The following is a 13,891-nucleotide window of genomic DNA, read 5'->3' as shown; positions in this document are numbered from 1 at the left end:
AAGAAATAGGTCTTTATTATTAACCCACTCGGAACCTGGTGTTAAGATGCTTCTGAGCAATAATATTTGAAAATGGCAATTAATCATGATATAATTAGAGGTCTGACACTTTGCTTTATGTTTGTTCTCTATAGATTATTAAAAAATCACAGAAATTCAGAGGCAGAAGAGCCCTCCTTGGGCATCTGGTGTAACCCCCACAGAAAACGTTCTCAACAAGTGGACATCCAGTCTATGACTGAAGACCTCCAAGGTAGGGAAAGGGACCCCCAGAGCCAGGCAAATTTCAAACTGACAAAAAGACCAACCTGCCTCCCCTGTACTTCACACCAAGAAAATGAGCTCCTTTCCCCACCCCTCTCCCTTTCTTTCCCATTTTTATCTGCCGCAGTCTTACTTCTTCACTGGTAAAAACATCAAGCTAGCTTGTTTCCTGTCTCAATGTTATTCTTGAAGTGGGCTGCAGTCAGAATCTGATTTTCATTGGGCTATTATTATTTGCAGCTGTGTGACCTTTTTAACCCTGCTTTAAAAGTGACATTTCAGCCCTCAAGCTCCAAACATTGGAGGGCTGCAAGATTTCCAAACCAGCGATCGGCCAGCCCAGGGAAAGGAGGGAGAGAGAAAGAGGTCTGGGGAGGGAGAAGGACATTTCTCTGGGTCACCCAGGGCATACTCACCCCACATCTGGCATGAATGGGACCAGCAGCTACCGGCTGGCAATTCTGGGTTTGAGTCCTTATTGAGATTCTTTTTTTTTTCTTTAATAAGCCTATCAAACCTGGAAGAAACAAACTGGCAAGAAGAGCTCACCACTCAATCACCCCCAGATCCATAACGCTACAATTCCAATTCATCGTCTGCTACGGCGCATGCCTTCCTACTATCTTATGCCATTAAGTAGTTATTCTGGCCATCAAAAAGTTAACCTTCAGGGATATGGCAAAGACAAAGTGATATCTAGAGTTAGCATCAACTCCACATCTCCAGGGTAGAAGCTCCCTCCACTGAGGCCCAGATTTTCAGGCTCCTTACCAACAAAATTTGTCCTTCCTCTCTCCCCTCCCCCTTCTTCCTCTTCCTCATCTCTTTCTCCTTCTCAGCCTCCTCCAGAGGCTCTTCAGATATCACCCCTGTTCTGTTACAGACACCATGGCTTCCACATATCCATGCCCAGGCCTGATGATGGTGATGGCCATGACTCGGAGAGCCTGGTCTCCATTGCCATTAGAAACCCTGCTGTTGGTGGAATCTGGGCTTTTTCCAAGTGAGTTTAGGGACTAGAAAAGTAACCTGCACCTGGAATTTCCTCAGAGGTTTTAACAGGAGAGAGTGAGAGGGCTTCAGGCCTCCACTGTGCCCTAGCCCATGTCGGGGCTTCGGTGCCAGAAGAGGAGAAAATCCTCCATCAGGAGGAACTTTTCATGTTTGTAGAGGTTTATTCTTTTTTTAAGTTTCCATGTCTTATGAAGTGGGAGACCCATTTTCAAAGCAAGTGGATACTAACTACTTAGATTTTCATAAAACCTGGTTAATGTATTATCATATACATGTGCATATATGAAATAGATATGGTTGTATGTATATATACATGTATGTATGTGGTATGAAATGGGTGTGACTGTTCATACTCACGCATAGCATGAAATGGGTATGTCTACATATGTAGTATGAAATGGATACATGTGCATATATGTGTGGTGTGAACTAGGTATATGTATATAGTATGAAATGGGTACATGTGTATATCTGTATTACATAAGAGGCAGCATGTCCTCCTGACAAGAGAGCTGTCCTTGGAGTCGGAAGGCCAGGCCTCCTGTCCTGTTCCTGACACATACTGGTCATGTGACTATAAGCCAGCCACTTAACCTTTTAAGTGACTCAGGCAACTCTCTAAGAATCTGGATTGGGAGATGAAATTTTCTTACCAGGAGCTTCCTACATCAAAGAAATCACAAGTGTCCAATACATACATGTATACACATATGTATACATGTATGTATGGGAATCTGCATATATGCATAAATAAAATCTGTGTGTGTTTATATACTAAACTGTATGCCTAAACACGTGTGTGGACATATACGTGCACAATTCCCTACCTATATCACCTTGGCCAAGTCCCTTATGCTACCTAGACCTCAGTCTCATCTACAAATAGAGAAGATCGGGCTAACTTGCTCCTGAAGTCCCCACCAGCTCACAATCCTTGGTCCTACGTTGTGATGCCACTCCTAAACAACTGGTATTGTCACAATGATGCCAATGTCCTAAGAATGTAATTATAATGCTATAAAGTTTGCAAGATAATTTACATATGTTATCTCATCTGATGATTTCATGTCAGCCTCTCTGGGCCTCAGTTTCCTCATGTGCCAAATGAGGGCTACATGCCTTCTGTAAAGCTGCAATTCATATTCTGCTGTAATTATTAGGATGATGATTAATAACTAACCTTTATGAGGCCCTTTAAGATTTGCAAGGCAGTTTACCCGTATTATCTCATTTGATCATCCTAGGGCTGAAGATCAACCTCCATAGGACTCAGTTTCTCCACTTATAAAATGATGAGGGGGGATGAGTTTAGAAGAAATGAGGTCTAGAGTTTCTTCCAGCTGTGAACCTTGTAACCTGTCACAGGTTATTGCACTTTCTGGTAGCTGTGGGTCATTCACACACACACACACACACACACACACACACACACACACACACACACACTAATTAACCACTTCTAGCCGGAAGCCAGACCCCCTTGCACCCAGATCATCTGTATACTGCCTGGACAAAAGCATACCTAGAGATTAGCATCCAATCCCTACCTTCCCAACGCCGCCAAAAGCCCAGAAGACAACATTTGGCCATGGTAGCAGAGAACCAAGGGGATACAGAGTGAAATGAGCAGAACTGAGAGAACGCTGTATACAGTTAACAGCGAGGCTGGATACAATGATTCTGAACTGAGATCCTTCAGCTAAGGTCTCTCTTTTTTTTTTTTTAACACCCCCACCCACCCCACCCCTCATCCACGAAGCAATTTCGGACAGCTTCCTCACATTCTGCAGAAGCGAAGGCATCTTGTAGCTTCTCAAAGGGATGGGGTCATTTTCTCACTTGACCTGGTAGGAAATCGCCTAAGTTTGGCTCCTTCCAAGCCATATATTTGCCCAGCCTGGCTTTTGGCATCTTCCCTCTGTTGTGGGGACTAAAATTTGGGGATGAGGCTACTATGTAAAAACACAAAATAAGTGTGTAATAATCTTCCTGGGAACTGGGACAGCAAGAAATTAGATCCAGAGAAAGGAAGGTGAAAACAGCCTAGCTACTGCCTGTGCACCCCCACATGGAGAGGGAAGGTGAGAAGCATTGAGCAGAAGCTTCTCGGAGAACAAGGTGGGACCCTGACATCACCTCCACACCACCTGCAGCCTTTTCCAAGCAAGACTCTGTTAAGACTACTCACAGGCCTAGAAGGTGGGGTGGGGGTAGGGGGAGGCACGGGCAACACCAATAACAAGTCCACCCCTCTACAAGTGGCAGAAATGATCATCTCCCCGCCACCCCTTACTCTGCACGATGGGGGAGGGTTTGGCAGGCTATTTCCCATCCAAATTCCTCTCTTCTGTATTGAGCAAGCAAGAAGAGTCCTCGGGCTGCCCGGGGAAGAAACACTGCTCATTTCTGTGCGACAGAAACACGGATTTGAGGGGAAGATGGCTTCCAGTAGTAAAAACTGTTATTGCCCTAATAGTCTGGACAGTCATTCTAACCAGTAACACACACACGCATCGAATGAGGAAAAGTAATAAGAGAAGACAATGTGCTTTACTGGCTACGTACAAACCAGTTCAGGACTTCACACGCACAGTCTGAGAGCCTTGGATGAGATGAGTAGGAGACCTCAGTTCTGCAGGACAGAAAGGAAAAACCTAGGGGTGTCCCTCCCTGCTAACTGGGGGATCCTCAGAGTTCACCATGTCCGGGATCCTGAAATTGCTCTTTGAAAGTACAGAGTTCTGTTCTCTGCCTCTTTCTTTCATTTTTCTTTCTTTTCCCCTCCCTCTTTTCTCTCTCTTTACTTCCCTCCTTTCGCATCTTTCTGTCTTTTCCTTGTGTTTACTTCTATTTCTCTTTCCCTGTTTTTTCTTTGGGTCTTTCTGCCTATTTCTGTCTTTCTCTTTATTTCTCTGTCTGTCTGTATTTCTCTATATCTTTTTCTCTCCAATTTATCTTTGTCTTTATCTCTTCATCTCTGTCTTTATTTCTTTCACTCTTTCTGTATTTTCCTTGTCTTTATCTTTGTCCTTTCTTTTCTCTCTCTTCCCTTTCTCTTTCATTCTTTTTCTGATTTTCTTTCTTTTTTTAGTCCTTCCTTACTGGTTTTTCTTGCTCTTTTTATTTGTTTTTTTTTCTCCCTCTTTCTTTCCTTTCATTCTTCCTCTTCCTTTTTTTGTCTTTGCATAATTAAAAACCTTCTTGATTTTATGGGGGGGGCAGGGCGGGAAATGCCCACAAAGCCTCAGCAATCCCCCAAGTTACCTTTCCCTGGGAAAGGGATTTGGAAATCACCATTTTCTCTCCTAGTCACATCCCCCCGCACCCCCACCACCAAAAGGCTAACATTGCCCCAACTTCCAATTCACCCAAATGCTTCTGCCATTAATAAGCAAAGGCCAGAGCCAGCTCCTTTTATTCCCTGAGGGGGCCAGCTCCAAAACAACAGCATCGTTTTTCAATCAACTTGGCAAATCAGCACAGAGAAGGAAAAGGGAGAATTATTTTATAAGAAATAAAAAGGGCCCCTGGTCTCCTAAGCCCAGCAGCCCCTCCCTTAGCAGAAAGACTGTTCTCTTAGGTCAGGGATCTCAAGGTCAGGCCCTGGAAAACACCCTTCTTCTGGACTCCTGGGAGACTGAAGGTCAAAGGGACCAGAGGGCAACAATCCCACCCAGGGTGGGGCTTGGGGAAGGGCAGCCAGAGCCTTCTCTTTGCAAGCCTGAATGAAGGAGCAGACAAGTGTCCTTCCCTAAAAAACTACTTGGATAAATAGGGGCCTGGTAGTGAGGGAATTCAAGGACTCTTCCCTGGTATTGTTTGGGAGCTATTCTGGGGAGTGTCAACAGTGATTGATTACCGGTCAGACCCAGCTTGTGCCTCAGTAATTAGGGAGAGAATCAGAAACTGAGAATCTTTGGCCTCTTAGAAGCCATCAGCAGAATCAAGTAGGAGCCTTCCCCTCAGGCTTTGGGGCTACCCTATCACACCCACCCGGAAGCCGGCCTCAGCCGTCATCGACAAAGCAAGAACGAGAGCTACATCTCAGAGGATGGATGAAGGCACAGTTCTGGAATGCAGAGGTTGCATTAGGGTCTCCAAGACCCCTTCCCACCCCAATGTCTAAGTATTCCTCTGTCCCTAGCAAGGATGCCAATAGAAGAAAAAAGGGGGAAATGTAGAGAGAGTAACTTAGACATAGGGCGGTGGTCTAGTTCTATGACTTCATCTGTGTAGGAAACTTCTGGTACTGAAATTCCCTCCCCTGGTAGGGTTGGCAACTCAGCAGCAGTTTCCAGTCTTCGAAGGCTGGCCCCTCTTCCCCCTCAGGGGGCAGGGGGCAGTGTTTTCCTTCTCTACCCTCCAACCATCTACACCTCTGTACAAACGGCTGCCCCCATTCCTCCTACCCCAGTAGAATTGAGGCAAGGACTATGTCCACCCAGGCTCTGGATCCTCAGCACCTAACACAATGTCTTGTATGTAGTAGTGGATTAATAAATGACTTTTAAATTGAAAGAAACTATAAGAGCAGAGACTGGTTTTCCTCTGCCTTTGTACCTCTTGCATAGTTAGTCTTTAATTCTTGTCGATTGATTGATGGTTTGATTCTGCTTCATACCAGGGTTCCAAAGTGTGGAACGGCCGAGGTCTGATGTAAGTTTGGTGTGGCCACATCTTGCCTCATTCACTCCTTTAACAGTGACCAAATAAATGGAAACTTTCCCAGATTGTGGAGTCATAGCATTTAAAGCAGAAAGGGACCTCCGATCTCTCACCCTTGCTTTTTCAGAGAGGAGACAGCAGACGCCTCTGAGAGGACAAGTTTCCTATGGCTGCTGAGTAGCAGAACCCACATTTGATGGCTGGACTCCTAATTTTAAGTCCGGGGTCCTTTCCATACCAACATTTTAGTGTGAAACTCACCCCCAGAGTTTGTTTTTTAACCCCTGACTCACTGGGGTGACATTTACTAAACATCCTGCTTTTTTCTGAGATTTTCTTCCAGTCAGAGAAGATCTTCTAGAAAGTCAGAATGATGTAAATCTTCTGTTCCCCATGATAGTGGGATATTTCCATAAAACAGTCCACAGGTCAGGATCGGGAGTGGAAAAGAAGGAACGAGGGAGAGAAGTGGGGGGCAGAGTGGAGAAAGGTAGAAAGAGAAGACAGGAAGGGACAAAGAAAAGTAAGTTCAGGGGAGGAGGAGAAAATTATTTTAACTTATAAAAGTTAAAAGCCCTTTTTGATAGCCAGAGTGGTGGTGGGTTGGAATAAAGTCAATTAAAAGGTTTGACAGCCTCACTTTGCATACCACTAGGGTTATTTAAACTTGAAAGGAAATGGGTTTACTTGAGGAAGAAAGCCAGATTTGAAAAAGTTTTCTGGAAAGTAATTTGGCAAAAAGTAGATTTATGCCAGTACTTTATACCATATACCACAATATGCTCAACATGGACATATAACCATGGGGATAGAGATTAGGCCTGTGATTTCAGTGGTACAGGAAAATCTCAGATGATGGAACTCCTTCAAATAATGCAGGTTATTCTCTGCAATTTACAGGCTGGAATAGTTGCCCAGCCAAGAGTGACTTGCCCATGGTCACACAGTCAATGTTTGTTGGTAGCAGGTAATTCAAATAATCATCGTGGAAACAGCTGTTTTAAGTCCACCCCTTCTCAACGTGTCCGTTATTATTAACTTCAGACTTCTTCCATCAGTACTGATGGATCTTGGAAGCTGTGGCCACAAAGGACCATGATCTACCTTCTGAACTGTCTCTCTCTGAAATAGAGGAAGATAGAGAGGGGAGACATAGGATGGTTTGCCATGCTCAGCACCCTTAATGGATCACTTGCTCCAGTCTGCTTTCCTCACCAGTGTATCTAAAAACCTACATCAGGGGCTTGGTCACAGACTAGAGTGATGGGCTCAAAGTCGGAATCTGTAAGATGCTCCAATGACTTTGACCAGGAGCCACTGTAGGGTCATCCCGTCCTCTACTGTCCCAAAGGGCTAGCAACAACTGTCTTCTCCAAGTGTACACACAAAAACTCACTGGGTAGCCGAGCCAACCAACATCAACTGAATTCCCTTTTCTAAAGACCAAACCACCAATCAGCCAGTCACCAGGCAAGCAGCTGAAAGGAAAACATGTTATTTTTCCGGGCAAGCCTTAACTTCGCTGTGTATGAAACACAGCCCCATAGGGCACATCCCACACATGATGAGATTCAGCCTTCCATCTATCATTTGAAACCAATAGTTACCAGGAAACGCCCATAGAGACGAAGGCACAAGTTGACTTGCTTTCATTTGCTCCCAGGCCCGGGCTTGGGTATTTTCAAAGGCGGCTGCATGGACCAGGACAGGCGACAAGCCTGGAGCACAGAAGGGAGCGTCTGTTGGTGAGATGGCAAGTCATCCAGGTGGGCTGAGTAGCATTCCCTATCGTGCTGGGCTCCCTGAAGAAGAAGGAAATTCACCAGCCTCAAGACGGCTGCTCCCTCAGAAATCTGTCTTTCCCCCAGGGAGAAAGGCCCACGGATAGATAGATCAGAGGTCATGTCCAGGGTGGGTCAAAGAAAAGCAAAATCCTCTGATGATAAACAAACAGCAGACTTTGGATCATCCCCACAAGGCCAGGAAGACGCCAGCCAAAGCCCACAAAAGCTGGACCTGAGACCACAAGATGGAAAACTCCAGAGGGCAAGTAAAGGCCCCCAGTGCTAAGGGAGAAGAGCAGAAAACCTGGAGTGTCCGTGAAGAGCCCCCAGAGACATCTGGCAAATGAACCCAGCCTGGAGGCCTTTCCAGGGCTGGCAGATATCGGGCTGCCCTGTCCTTCCTTCAAGAAGCAGCCTCAGACTTGGGTCCCTCTTGTGTTGTTCCAGGCCTTCTTTCCCTAGGCTAGTATTTCAGAGGGAATTAATCCAATCTTCTTCAGGATCCCCCCTAATTCTGGTGCTCCCCTCTGCTGATCAGCTCTGATTTACCCTGTAGGGAGCTTATTTTACATAGTTCTTGGTTGTCTTCCTATAGGAGTGCAAGTCCCTGAGAACAGGGATTGTCTTTAACCTTTGTTTGTATCCCTAACACTTAGTGCAGTGCACAGCACATAGTAGGTACTTAAGGAATGTTTACTGACAGACTAATTAGTTGGTCTCCCTCAGTGGTCACTGCCCAAGGCATCCATGACAGACAGAGGTTGAAGACTCTACTAACCTTCCCTTAGGATCTTCCCATTGTGGCTGCTAAAGTCCTGGCACTAGCCAGGTGAGTCTTCCTGTTTTTCCTATCTAGCACACCAAAAATTCCTTTGAACTCCTAAGGGAGATTACATGACATAGGAGAACCTTTGATGGAGACCTGTTTGACGACCTAAGCTGCAGAGAAAATGGGATCACCAATCCAGCACTGGGCAGAATCTCAGACACCATCAAGTCCAACCTTCTTGTTTTATAGATGAGGAAACTGAGGCTCAGGGGAGTTGCAGAATCACAAAGGAGTGGAGTAGCAGAGCTAGAATATGAACTAACCAGGTCATTGCTTTTCTCTTTGGCCACACTGTCTCTGGAACTGAAATGCCTGTGGAGAGAATGTCTCCAGGTCCTCTCTACGTTATGAAGAAAAGCCAGAACACAGGAATTTACTTCAACCAACTAATAATTCTAATAGTTTTAAATTAAAGACTAAGGGAAGGTTACCAACTTCATACACAGCCAGAAGGAAAGGTATACTAGGATAGAGGGGTGACCACAACCACCGAAAAGGCCTGGGCCAGAAACCCCACCTCCATCACACATAGGTGGCTGATGGAAATGCCAGCCAGAGGAGATCCTCAGAACTGAATGCCGCCAGATCAAACATTAACATCCATATGGTGGAATACAGTGAGAAAAAGGCTGGATTTGTAGTGATGGGAAATGAGTTCAAAACTCAACTCTGATCAGCAGAACCAATTAGTGGTGCAATTCATAGTCATAAATGCCCATAGTGATCTGGGGTTCAATAAGCCCAAAGATTCAAGCTTTGGGGGGCAAGAACTGACTATTTGATACAGATTGCTAGCAAAACTAGAAAATAGTTTAGAAGAAATCATGGATCGTGTTCGTCCTTCGTTGCCAAAGAAGACCATGCCATCAGAGAAATGATGACATGCCTTGCACTTGACTTTGTTTTGAGTGAGGGAAGGCTGTGCAGGTCACCAGCCTCATTTCTCCTCTAGAGCCATCTGAATCCAGTGACCTGATATTCCTCAGGATGACTGGAGATGGCCCAGGATGAAATGGGAGACCTTGGGTCCTTTAGACCAAAGTCTTCGAAGGAACTCACTTAGGGTGAGGCAATGCCCATTCATTGAATAGGCCTGTTTAAGAAGTAGCCAGAGAATGGTCAAGAAAAACAAAGATATCAGACTGGGTAGGAAACAGCAAGAGTTGAGAAGAAATACTCACACATACAGAAACACACACACAAATATATGAATAAGGACAGACAAAGTTTATTCTTGTGATTTCATTGGCAAAGGAAATTCCTACTCTTGGAAGTATCAGTGCAGGTCAGCACCTTCTGTGTAGTGTCAAGCTTTAAGAGAATTACCTAAAGCACACGCCATCTCCCATCTCAGTCTTTGCTCTGTCTGTCCCTCCATGCCCCCATACTGCTCCTTTACATGCCCCTCTCTTCCTTTAAGACCCAACTCCACCGCTATAATCCGCAGGAAATCTTTCCCATCCCCCCAATGCCAGGATCTTCCCTCATAAAGTACCCTGAAGACTCCCCTATTAGAATTATAGACATATCATTATATCATATCATACCATTTATCATATATCAAATATTATTATAGTATATATCACAGATATATTAGAATTATAGATATATTCAAACTATGATGATGATAATATTAACAATGGCTAGTATTTATATAGCACTTTGAGGTTTCCAAAGCACTTTACCAATATTATCTCATTCGTAGGCCCTATTTATCATCCCATTTTACAGGAGAGGAAATCAGGTAAAATGTTGTGACTCGCTCACATTCCCACAACTGGTCAGTGTCTGAGTCAGGTTTGGAGCTCAGGCCTTCCTGATTCCAAGGTATTGTTTTACTCTTTATCCTTCTATCCCCAAACATAGACATAACGGGCGCTTATTAAATTTGATTGATGGACATGTCGGGAGCCAGCCAACCAACATATGTCAGAGGCAAGATTTGAACCCACGACTTCTTGGTTTCCAGACCAGCTCACTGTTCCACACTGCCTCTGAGAATAAACATTAAGGGAGAAAATTGGAATCAATAGCAAGTATTTAAACCAAAGTAATTGGAGAGGGAGGGTGCTAGCCCCAGGGGCTTCACCAAGGCTTCCATAAAGCCAGCTGTGACTGAACTATGCACCTTCCATATTTTTCATTCTATGTTTATAGAAAATTTCTGGGGCCCACTGAAGCTGTGGAATCAGGCAAGGGCGGCTGGTCCCAGAGTTCCTCCTTCTCTGCCACCAGGAATGCTGAGTAGGTGTCGGGCCCCATAGCACATCTCCACCAGCCTGGATCCTAGCCGAGGGACCACTGAAAGTCAACTGAGGAAAGAGCCAGAGTATTCAATCAATCCCATGTGGGCTTCCAGCAGATTCCTAACTGCCCTTGCTCTGCACCCCACTTTCACCCCTGCTTGCTCCCAACATTTCTCTGGGATTGTTACATTTATCATCCTTCCACTAGAGCTCATCAGGAGGCAGGAAACTTGGTGGGGCAGAGTGGGGGAGGTGCAGGTATTTATTAGAGTTAAAAAGATACCAGAAAGCAGCTGGAGATGCACCTCTGGGCTAGGCCAAGCCAGCCTCCAGACCCCCATCAAGTGCAACCATTCATTTTACAGATACAGAAAATGAGAATTCCCCAGGAAAGTGAAATGACTTGCCCAAGGTCACACAGTCAGCAAAGAGCAAAGCCTGATTTGAACCCACATCTCCTGACTTCAGATTCAGTCCTTTGGCCTTGGTGATTAGGTCTATCCTATTTACTTTTATCTCCTACCATCCCATACCCATCTTGCATCATGCTTCTTCTTCCCCTCTGTTGGAATCTCAATTCCAGTCCTCTAACTCTAAATCTATGTTTCCCCATAAGGGATGCTCACCACAGTGAGCCCCCATAGAGGGAAATCCATGCAACTTCCCCATCCTCATCCATTCCAAACCTGGGTGTCCTGAATCCTTTCCCTAGGAGTACTTTACTCAGCTAGGGTTGATCTAGGGAAATAATTTGAGCCACGGGGATGAATGATCGATAAAAGACTTTGTCTGGACCTGGGATGGCATTTTACCTGATGTAGGACACTCCCTATTTACTCCTCCACAATGCATGTTGGAAGCTTATCCGTAAACTTCTAGTCTTAGACACTTGCCCAGGCACTGAGAAGTTAGGTGACGTGCCCAGGGTGACAAAAATCGTTTATGTCAGAGAAAAACCTGAACACAGGTTTTCCTGATTTCCAAACTGACCCTCCAAACATTGAGCAATGCCGCCTTTCTGTGCCTGCCTGCCATGATCTAGTTACCTGGTGGTACATCTCCAGCCTGCCTGCCTGGGCTTTGGCCAAAAATAGTCATTCCCCATGGGCTAAGCAGCTACCTCTACCTGAACTGGGTCTCAAAATGTGCTGTGTGTGGTCATGGGGCAGCAAGGGCCTTGGGAAGCAAGTCCATTTCCCTCATTATACAGATGAGGAGATAGGCCAGAGAGTTGCTGTGCCATATCATACAGCAGAACCCAGTACTCCAGCCCAGGCCCTCTGCCTCTACTTTCAGGCCTACACCCTGTTCTCCTCACACTCCTTACTCTACTGAGAAGGGGAGAACTAAGAACCCTCTAAAGATATGCCAGGAGAAGAAAAAATTTCTCGTTTCTGATTGTGGGGAGAAATAGGCCCAGTGCTGACCTCATCTGTTCTGAGCACACATCTGTGGGGCGGGGGGGCCGGGGAGGTTCTGAGAGGAGCCCAGCTCAGCTTTGCCCTTTGCCCTCCCTCCTCCCGCTTTATCCCACAGTACAGGGGTTCTCCAGCTGGGCCTGCTCACAACATGAGATTCTTCACTGTGGGAGTGACAATAGCAAGGAGAAAGGAGCCTGGCTGAACGCTGGCCTGGGCTACTGGCTAGTGCTGGGTGACACTGGGCAGGTTCCATCTTCTCCCGGACACCCCAAGGTCAGCAGCCCTCCAGGGAAGAGCCCACGTACAGCTTCTCTTCAGTCAAACCAGACATTCTGGAGGAATTTCTGACAAGTCCAAATTCTAATGTTTTTTGGAAAGTGTATCTAGGAAAGAGCCAAGCTTTGTTTATTTTGCAAATGCTAAACTTACCTGACAACAATTGATGGCAAATAGCATTTGTAATAAACAAAATGCTTATAAATGGTTTTTTTTCTGCAATAACAGAAGATCCCATATTCTGCAGGATGCCTGGAAAAATCATCGGGGGGGGGGGGGGGGGGGTAACTGACTGGGACCGGATGTCCTTAGCCTCCTACCAAGTACAGTCTAGAGAGCATCTCTTCTGGGCCTTTCCTGATGCTCCCCCAATAATGAGTGTGCTCTGTCTCTCTCTCTCTCCTGAAAACTTCCATATTCTTTATATACCCAGTACCTTATTTGTTTCCTTTTTTAAATTTATTTTTAGCTTGCAATATTCACTTCTGTAAGACTTTGAGTTCTAAATTTTTCCCCCTCCTTCCTTTCCCCCCTCCACAAGACAGCTTGCAATCTGATATAGGCTATACATGTATGATCATATTAAACATATTTCCACATTAGTCATGTTATGAAATAAAAATCAGAACAAAAGCGGAAAGTCACAAGAAAGATATTTCCAGCACCTCATACAGTGCCTTTCTTGTACGCTTTCGTGTAGGAATGTGATCACTGTTTGTTGAATTTTATTAAATGAGTGGTGTGGATGGATGGCCACATCAGAGAAGAATCTCAATTTCTAATAATACTTCCTGTATATGCCATTTATATTGTGCTGAGAGAAGGAAGAGCAGGAAAAGGAGAAGGAGAAAGAAAAGGAGGAGCTGTTTTTAACCTAGGATCGATGACATTTTTTATATATTTCAATATAATTGACTTCTTTGGTAATGCCATGTATTTTATATATTTTAGAACCTTATTCTGAGGCAGAGTCCACAGACTTCACCAGACTGCCCAAGACGTTCATGACTCCAAAAGGGCTAAGAATTCCTGAAGAAGAAGAGCCCAGAACAGCAGCAGATATCATGAGGGAAAGCTGGCCCTGAGGCCAGGAAGACTGGGGTTCAGGGACTGCCTCTGACACATAGGGGCCCTTTGGGGCCATAGACGGCTCTCTAAGACTAGCTGCAGAAAAGGTCCTTACTTGCACCATGGTCATTTCCACACTGGCAGGTCCCTTGGCCAATGACATTGCCCATCCAGTCCTTCCCCAGTGTAGTCAGAGTGGACATCCCCTGCCCAGCACCATCCTCCCCAGGCTCATTAAGGGGCAGGCCTAGGGTCAGAAAGGCAGTTTTCCTGACTCCTGACTCCTGACTCCAGGCCTCTTTGAAGGGCACCAGGCTGCTCTCC

General features: G+C 45.4%; 1 protein-coding gene across 2 annotated transcripts in view; it reads right to left on the bottom strand.

The window, feature by feature from the left end:
* Window positions 1-13,891, bottom strand: part of CREB5 (cAMP responsive element binding protein 5) — a 488,110-nt gene that overhangs the window by 421,016 nt on the left and 53,203 nt on the right. The gene's annotated exons all lie outside the window — the stretch shown is intronic.

This window comes from Notamacropus eugenii, chromosome 3, assembly GCF_028372415.1.
Source record: "Notamacropus eugenii isolate mMacEug1 chromosome 3, mMacEug1.pri_v2, whole genome shotgun sequence".
Classification (NCBI taxonomy): domain Eukaryota; kingdom Metazoa; phylum Chordata; class Mammalia; order Diprotodontia; family Macropodidae; genus Notamacropus; species Notamacropus eugenii.
The sequence above is the reverse complement of the archived record's forward strand: the minus strand, read 5'-3'. Positions and strand labels throughout refer to the sequence as shown.